Source organism: Oryctolagus cuniculus, chromosome 20, assembly GCF_051225735.1.
Source record: "Oryctolagus cuniculus isolate XC-2025 breed Fujian yellow rabbit chromosome 20, ASM5122573v1, whole genome shotgun sequence".
Classification (NCBI taxonomy): Eukaryota; Metazoa; Chordata; class Mammalia; order Lagomorpha; family Leporidae; genus Oryctolagus; species Oryctolagus cuniculus.
Genome location: NC_142886.1, coordinates 55,669,486 through 55,678,648, shown reverse-complemented (window position 1 = coordinate 55,678,648; position 9,163 = coordinate 55,669,486). Strand labels below are relative to the sequence as shown.

Sequence of the window (9,163 nt, the reverse complement as noted above, 5' to 3'; positions counted from 1 at the left end):
ACTAGATGACGCTAAGAGCAAATGAGCCCCTACCACGGACATGGGAAACACAGACACAGTTTTGGGCTCCAGGTTTTAGAAAGGCTAAGTCCTAGATGTTGTAGGCACTTGGGATGTTTGGGGCTGTCAACACAAAGGCAGAAATTTACCATTGCCATCTTTCTGTCCATCTATACATTTCGGTTTCTCTCCCACCTTCTCTCTCTGTCATGGTTCCAATGTCATTCAAATAGTTAATAATGATCTAATGGTTATTTGAAAAATGAATGACATGATATTGCTAACACTGGATATTAAATGTACACACATATTAAAATGAAGGAAGGTAATTACCTTCCACAGTTAATGTAAAATTTCACTTGATCTGAATCCAAATATAGATATCATACTATTCTCCCAGGACACCCATTTCTGCCCTGGGCCCTGTCCTGTGTGAGGCATCTGACCCCATGACTGGTTAAATAGCAGCAGCACATGCAAATAGGGCCTCCCTCTGCCCATGAAAACCAGCCCAGCCCTCACCCTGCAGCTCTGGCACAGGAGCTCCAGCCCCAGGACTCCCAGGTGTCCACTCAGTGATCGCACTCAACACAGAATCTCACCATGGAGACTGGGCTGCGCTGGCTTCTCCTGGTCGCTGTGCTCAAAGGTAATGATGGGGAACGCGGGGTACTGAGTCTGGGAGAGGACGTGAGTGAGAAACACAGAGAGTGTGAGTGACAGTGTGCTGACCAGGACGTCTGTGTTTGCAGGTGTCCAGTGTCAGGAGCAGCTGATGCAGTCCCGGGGAGGCCTGGTCCAGCCTGGGGGATCCCTGAAACTCTTCTGCAAAGCCTCTGGGTTCGACCTCAGTAACTATGCAATGTGCTGGGTCCGCCAGGCTCCAGGGAAGGGGCTGGAGTGGAATGGAGAAAATAATCCTAATGGTGGTAGCACATGGTATGCGAGCAGGGTAAATGGCCGATTCACCGTCTCCAGAAACAACGTCAAGAGCACGCTGGATCTGCAAATGAGCAGTCTGACAGCCGCGGACACGTCCCTCTATTACTGTGCAAGAGACACAGTGAGGGCCCTCAGGCTGAGCCCAGACACAAACCTCCCTGCAGGGGCGCGCACCGCCACCAGGGGGCGCACAAGACGCACTGAGCAGACTCAGACCCATTCCCAGATGCAGTGGGAGGTGAATCCCTGGTCTTCCTGAGGAAATTGGGGTTTGTGGTCCTGTAACTATTTCTTATGTTCCAGTTCTGCATGGATGATTCTGTCCCTAACACCGATCACTGAGCAGAAGTTTTGGTATCACGGGAAGACGTCACATGAAGAAAATGGAGTCGTTTTGGAGGAATGAATGACATCTCTGGGGTCCCCAGCATCTGAGACCTGACTAAGCTCTGGGCACCCGGGGAGTCTTTTGCAGCCCGAGTCACGGAAGAGCTCTTTGTGGAATTCTCTGATGAAGTCATCTGGGACCCTGCTGAGAGCCCAGGGGCAGTGTAGAGCCGGTCAGGGGCTATGAATGCTGCAGTGTTTCACATCCATGCCCTCCTCTCCTGCACAGCTGGGCCCTGAGGGGTGAGATGACCCCGTGGTCTTGGTCCTGGGGCTCCCGTGTGCATTCTCTACAGCTGTGCCCTCGTCTCCCTTTCACTTCTTCACCCTAAACTCACAGGTTGAGGTCCACGTGGTCCAAACCCCAGGTCAGGGATTAACCTGCAGCTCAGGGGTGGCTCAGGCTGTGGCTCCTAGAAATCCTGCTTACTCTTCCTCACTCACGTCTCCTGGGATCCCCGGACCTGCTCTCATTTGCAAGCAGAGGTGGCCGTTGGTAGTGCAAGGGGTCAGACTCATGGAAAACACTGGGTGTGGAGAGGTCTTGTTCCCCACACTCTGCTGGCCTTGTCTCCATCTCAGGGAGACCAGCAGGTGGGACAGCCCAGTGAAGTCTGCACTAGAGTCCAGGTGGTTCTGGACTGTGTCCCTGTGAGTCCACCAATGATTCAACCCTGGAGCTGCATCCCCGCTGCATCTTGAAGGGCCTGCCCCAGAGACTGTGTGTCCAGAGACCCCGACTCCTTCCTCCAATGACTGCCCGCACCTGTTCTCAGCCATGCTCCTCCTTCTGTGGAAGCAAAAATTGTCCTTCAACTCTCAACTTTATCATCATCAGGAATGGACAAATTTTCTGCTCTTCACCAGGATAACTGTATCAAACCCATGTGTTTACAAAATGTCTCCTGCAAAAATGCAATTGTTCTCTCATGTAGTATTTTTACAGAAACTGAAGCAATTCTCTCAGCTGATGTAGAAATGACTAATTCTGAGTGGTTCTGTCTAAATCTGGAGACAAAGGAGAGTCTCTGTTTCAGGTGGGAACAGATGAGTGGCTAGTATGTCGCTATGCACCTGTTTTTTTTTCCCACGTTGGTTCCATAATGTAGTACCCCAGAGGGGAGGTGTGTGGAGCTCACAGCTGTAGAGTCTGAAGTCCAGGATCAGACAGTGAGAATGTTGTGCCATGAGGCATGCTAATATTGTGAACATCATACAGTGTTCAGGCATCCTAATATTGTGGACAGGGATGGGAGGGACCCCATCCCCACACAGGACGTCAGACGAGACCAGGGCTGACTCTTGCAGCACTGTGCTGTATGCAGAACCTGAGGACCCAAGAGATCTACTGTGATCTCCTCCATAGCAGATTCCCCAGAAATGAACAAATTCCACTAGGCCTCACTCGCAGAGCTCCCTTACTTTGCCCACAGTCACCCTGGAATCACTCCAAAACACACACACCTTTGAGGACACACTCTGCCACAGGCAGAGGAGGGAGGTTTCCTTCCACAAGCATTGTAGGCCTGATGATTCAGAACCTGTTGTTCAGGATGAAGCCAGTAAAACAGGTATTTTGAGACTTTAGAAGACTCAGGGCCAGTTTTAAACACAGCTCATGCAGACAGTCATTTTGTTCCTTTGGGATACAGGCTACTGATCATACATTCTGTATGAAAATAGATACTTCCATGTGTGTGTAGGCTGCTCACTTCTCATCGGTCCACTTGCAGTAGAGAAGCTCTGTAGTTTATGCAGCATCATCTGAAAAGGTTTTCTTACGTTGCCTGAACTCTGGAGATCTAAAAGGGAAATCATGGACAGACCACTATCAGGGAGATTCTGCCCTATATTTCCTTCTAGAAGTTGTACAATGGACTTTGCATCTGATGTCAGATCCTGGTTATTCCAAGCTTTTCATGTAAACATCCAGACTGCGAACCCCTGCCAGTGCTGTTACGTTGGGGCCATGCTCAGCACTGATGCAGGCAGTGGGGCCCCAGCTGTGTGGCCCTTCCACCTGTCCTTACCTTCCTGCAGAGGAAGATCCCACCCCTCCACCATGTCCTCTCACTCCTGCTGCTGGACCCTGTCCTCACTGTCACTTCCCCACGTGCCATGCTTCTCCTCCCCAGTCCTCAGCTTTGGGGATGGAGGCATCCCCTGAAGATGCAGACTTCTGTGTCTTGGGGGATCAGTGCTGGCACAGTGTCTGGGGTGGACTCTGCTCACGAACATTTTCTACAGGATTTCACCAGGACATGGGTCATGATGGTTTCCTCCTGCAGGTGAATCACTTTCCTACTCAGTGGACACAGAGGAGCAGGGTCTGGGGCATTGAGGCTGAGGATACTGTTCCTGCAGAGCCGTGAGCAGAGCCAGCACTGCTTGGTATGAGTGTGTGGTCTCTCCAACTGAGCAGCTGAAGGCTGCATGTTAGGTGGAACTTACCCTCCATACTTGATGCACGGAGCCTCCCATCATGCATGTGGGGACCTCACCACCCAGTGATCCCATTGAGAGGGGCTTTAGGGAGGGGAAAATACCATGAGGGTTGCTGCCTGCAATGAAGGGAATACGACCCTTAGAGAGACCCTCCCATACGTTTGTGGTTCCTGGGGCTGCAGGAACAGGAATCTGGTATTGGGTGCCAGAGTCACATGTAAGACCCTTGCACTCCCTTGGGGGAGGTGCATATCTTAAACAATGCAACTTTCATTTTATTATTTATCTTATATCCATGAAATTTGATAACAGAGTTAAGATTAATGTGCTGCACATTTTCCAAAATATAATATACTTACTCTAATTTGTTTCAATTTTAGTATTATCAGATTTTCAGATATTTTGGTTAAAAACTAAGAAACCCTCATTCACCTGTGCCCTACAGGATCTGCAAACTCAGGGCCTTCGACTTCTGCCCCTGGAAACCTACATGATGCTCAGCGCTGACTGGATGAAATCTGTTGTGAAGGAGCCCAAAGGGGCTCAGGCCTCTATGTGACTGGAGGAGGTGGGTCAGGGCAGGGTGACACAGGGGCAGTGGACAGCACCGTGGAATGTGATATTTGTTCTTGGCGTAGTTGTGATGAGGAGTGAGAGAGGCACAGGTGAGTCACACTCACCACACAGTTTCAACATGTGGGGCTGCCTCTGTATCTATCACAACTCAACAGCATTGCCCATAGAAGCAAATTGCCCAGCAGAGAAAGTGTGAAGAACAGACAGACAGACAGCAGCACGTGGAACACCACACTAAGATGCACCTGCGTGAAACCTGGTCCCCTGTGCATCTCTCTGTCAAAAACAGAATCCAGCCAAAGTGTTCCATGTTCATGAACTAACTGTTGTGAATGAGGTCACTGTAGTTGGAGATGGGACTGCAAATGTCTAGAAATGGTGCCCTCAGATCGCTTGGACACATCCCTCAGACTTCATATTCCCTGTAAGCAACAGCAGGATTTGGCATTTTTTAAAAAAGATTTATTTTATTTACTTTATTTATTTAAATGACAGAGTTACAGAGAGAGGTACAGATACACAGAGAGAGGCCTTCCATCCGCTGGTTCACTCCCCAGTTGGCCACAATGGCCAAAAATGTTCCAATCCGAAGGCAAGGGCCAGGAGCTTCTTGGGGTCTCCCACGTAAGTGCAGGGGCCCAAAGACTTGGGTCATCTTCTACTGCTTCCCAGGCCATAGCAGAGAGCTGGATGGGAAGAGGAGCAGCCAGGACTAGACCAGCGCTCATTTGAGATGCCGGCGCTTCAGGCCAGGGCTTTCACCCAATGTGCCACACACCAGCTAAAGTATGAGATTGATGAACTTTTGGGGTGGGAGTTCACGGACTGGCACTTTTTGGTCCATAACTGATATTTCATTGGTGTTAATATCCAGCACACAGGTGTTTTGATGTGTACTCAATTCTTAACAGACACATGAAAATCTAAAAAGCCATGAATTGCTTTTTTTGAAAAAAAAAAGTTATTTCAAAGACATTCGACTTCAAATTTGGAAGAAAGACATTCATGGGCCAGTATCTTCAAAGATTGCTCTTAATAAATCCTACCCAGTCATAATTTAACATAGTATACATGAAAAACTCACTATTTCAACCTTTCATAGCACATTAACAAAATCATTAGGAAAACTGGACAACCACAACAGATGATGGCTGTTAGGTGGAGTGGAAAGTCCTGTGTGAGGAAAAGAGGTATAGAGTGTGGAGGTGACTCCTACCAGACTAGAGCCCCTGGACACAGCACAGCCTGTCTGTGATTCCTTCAGTAACTGTGCACATGTTCAAGGGAGGTATCATTCATGCCAATATCACATCTCTGTGCTTGTGCAGACACAACACAGGGGCAGGCACTGTTGTGCAGTGAGCTGAGCCCTTGTTGGGAGCCCACACCCTGTGTTGGAGTGATGGCTCAAGAACCAGCCTCTCCACCTCAGGCCCTCCTTCCTCCATTTGAAAAAGTAAAGGTGGGGCCAGTGCTGGGGCATAGTATGTTACAGACCAAATCTGCAATACTGGCATCCCACATGTGCACCGGTTCAAGTCCCAGCTGCTCTACTTCCATTCCAGCTCACTGCTACAGCCAGGGAAAGCAGTAGAAGACAGCCCAAGTCCTTGGTTCCTTGTACACGCATGGGGATCTGGAAGAAGATCCTGGCTCCTGGCTTCCAAGCCGCTAAGCTCTAGCTGTTGCGACTAATTGGAAGGTGAACCAGAGGATAGACGATTGCGCTCTCTCTCTCTCTCTCTCTCTCTCTCTCTGTCTCTCTCTCTCTCTGCCTCTAGTTCTCTCTGTGTGTGTAACTTTGACTTTCAAATAAATAAATAAATGTTCAAAATATAAATTAAGGGCCCGAGCCAGGGCTCACTTGGCTAATCCTCTGCCTGAGGTGCCGGCATCCCATACAGGTGCTAAGTTCTAGTCCCAGTTGCTCCTCTTCCAGTCCAGCTCTCTGCTATGGCCCAGGAGGGCAGTGGGGGATGGCCCAAGTGCTTAGGCCCCTGCACCCGCATGGGAGACCAGGAAGAAGCACTTGGCTCCTCTCTTTGGATCAGAACAGCTCTGGCTGTAGCTGCCATTTGGGGAGGGAACCAATGGAAGGAAGACCTTTCTCTCTGTGTCTCTCTCACAGTCTATAACTCTATATAACTGCCATTTATATATATATATATATATATATATATATAAATTTTTAAAAAGGTGAACGAAATGCTTTTCTGCCCATACTCTCACAACAAACTTCACGTCCCATGGAATTAATCAGCTACTTAAGATGCCAGACACCCACGTCTGCCCTGGGCCCTGTCCTGTCTGAGGCGTCGGACCCCATGACTGCTATATAGCAGAAGCACATGCAGATAGGGCCTCCCTCTGCCCATGAAAACCTGCCCAGCCCTCACCCTGCAGCTCTGGCACAGGAGCTCCAGCCCCAGCACTCCCAGGTGTCCACTCAGTGAGTGCACACAGACGCTCACCATGGAGACTGGGCTGCGCTGGCTTCTCCTGGTCACTGTGCTCAAAGGTAATGATGGAGAACGCAGGGTACTGAGTCAGGGAGAGGACGTGAGTGGGAGACACAGAGAGGGTGAGTGACAGTGTGCTGACCAGGACGTCTGTGTTTGCAGGTGTCCAGTGTCAGGAGCAGCTGGAGGAGTCTGGGGGAAGCCTGGTCCAGCCTGGGGGATCCCTGAAACTCTCCTGCAAAGCCTCTGGGTTTGACCTCAGTAGCTACAGCATGAGCTGGGTCCACCAGGCTCCAGGGAAGGTCCCGGAGTGGATCGCATATATTTATCCTGGTAGTGGTAGCAGGGCCGATTCACAATCTCCAGCGACAACGCCCAGAACACGGTGTCTCAGCAAATGAGCCATCTTACATAGGATGACACGGCCACCTATTACTGTGTGGGAGACACAGTGAGGGGCCCTCAGGCTGAGCCCAGATACAAACCTCCTTGAGGGACACATTGCTCCACCAGCGGGCACACAAGACGCACTGAGCACAGATTCTGGTCATGAGCAGGTGCAGAGAAACCAAGCCCTGGTTTCGTGTCAGGGAATTGGGGTTTCCGCTCTTGTAACAGTTTTGAGAGAAGAAGTCTACTTTTATGACTCTGTCCCTGCCACTGACTTCACTGACCTGGAGATGTCTGATATGACAGGAAGAAGTCCTATATGAACAGTTTCAGGTTCGTGAACGATGACAGTGGTCACCAGGATCAGACATGTGGGACTATCTGAGGACATTGTGAGTGTTGTTCAGTCTGACACAGGATGCGTTCTCAAGGCCCAGCCGGCTTTAGGGCAATTTTAGTTTTCCCTTCAAACCCAGAGAGAGTCAAGCCAGAGACTTGTATTTTTTAACTTCAATTATTTCAGTCATCCCTCTTCCTATCAAAATGAGCATGTAAGCAAAGAGCACCAGCAGTCTTATCTTAAGCTGTTGTTGTTCCACATTCACTTTCTAAAGACTTACGCCCAATCCCCTTTTTTTTACCTTTAATTCTAAAACCATTTGTGGTCCCTAAGGTGAACGTCACAGCACTCAGGAATGTACTTGCAGCTCAGCTGTGTCTCAGGCTGAGCTTCTGCAGGCACCTGGGAAGTCTACAGGGACTTCCTCATCCTCTAGGTCCTGGGACCCTCCTTGGGGGGCTCCCTGCCAGAACTCAGGAGGAAAATGCACTGGACATCAGCAGTCAAGGTCATCACTGAATGGAAAGCATTGGGTGTGCACTTCCAGCTGATCTGGTTTTGCTCCAGTGTCGTGAGACCCCCTGCACCTGCTGTGGTTCAGGGAGAGCAGAAAGTGGGACACACAGTGGCTGTGCACTCTGGGGCTGGAGTCCACATCACAGGGAGCTGTGTCTGTGACTCCAGCATGATGACCAGTGTCCTGAGGCTGAATCACAGCTGCAGGAAGAGTCAGTCCCAGAGACCATGTGTCCAGAGTCCCTGCTCTTCACTCCATGTCTATGCTGACTGGGGTCATCAATCCATTTGGAGTCTTTCATTAATATTACAGAGGGAGACACCCAGGCTGCATATCATAGTGCTGGATGGAGCCCCTTTACACGCTTTCCCAGACTAGTAACTGACAGTGCACCCTGGAAGTCAGTAGATGATGGATGTGTTATGTGGCCCCATCACCAAGGTGGGAACACTGATGCAGTTCCATGCTCCTGGGTTCCAGCTGCCAAGCCTTGAGTACACTGCCTTTATTTATCATCTCCATAAACATTGACAAACACAACACCAATATTCAGAGTGTTGAATCTTCATTTTCGATCATTTTTGATCATAAATGTTTGATAAATAACACATGAACACAGACTATGAGGTACAATAATATGTGTTGAAAAATGAATGTATCAAATTGAGAGGAGTTATTAAGTCAGACTTATTGACATGCTCATCAGGAAACCACATGTTTTCATGGTAGAATGTCAGTTGTCTCTTGTTTTGGAATTCTGTAGACACAATATTCCCTTCGCTGCTGTGACCATGCTGTACGGTAGATCCTCAATGTGTGGATCCTGTGGGACTGAAACTCTGACCCTAGTACATTGTCTCCTCTGCTCCTCCCTTGCTCAGCTTCACCATCGTACTTCCTGCCTCTGTGACTTCATCCTTTTATCCCATGTATCCAGCATCACGTATTATTTGTCTTCTTGTCCTGCATGGTTAGCAGAGTGTACTTACCCTGACACATTATCCTTGGACATTATTCTCCAGGATCATCCGAGTTGTCCAAAATACAGAATTTCCTCATCTGTACTGCCATATAAACTTCCTGTTAAATATAATTTTGTCCATTTGT

General features: G+C 49.1%; 1 pseudogene; it reads left to right on the top strand.

The window, feature by feature from the left end:
• Nucleotides 1–603: 603 nt before the first annotated feature.
• LOC138847249 (immunoglobulin heavy variable 3-23 pseudogene) lies at nucleotides 604–4,333 on the top strand (annotated as a pseudogene).
• Nucleotides 4,334–9,163: the final 4,830 nt, after the last annotated feature.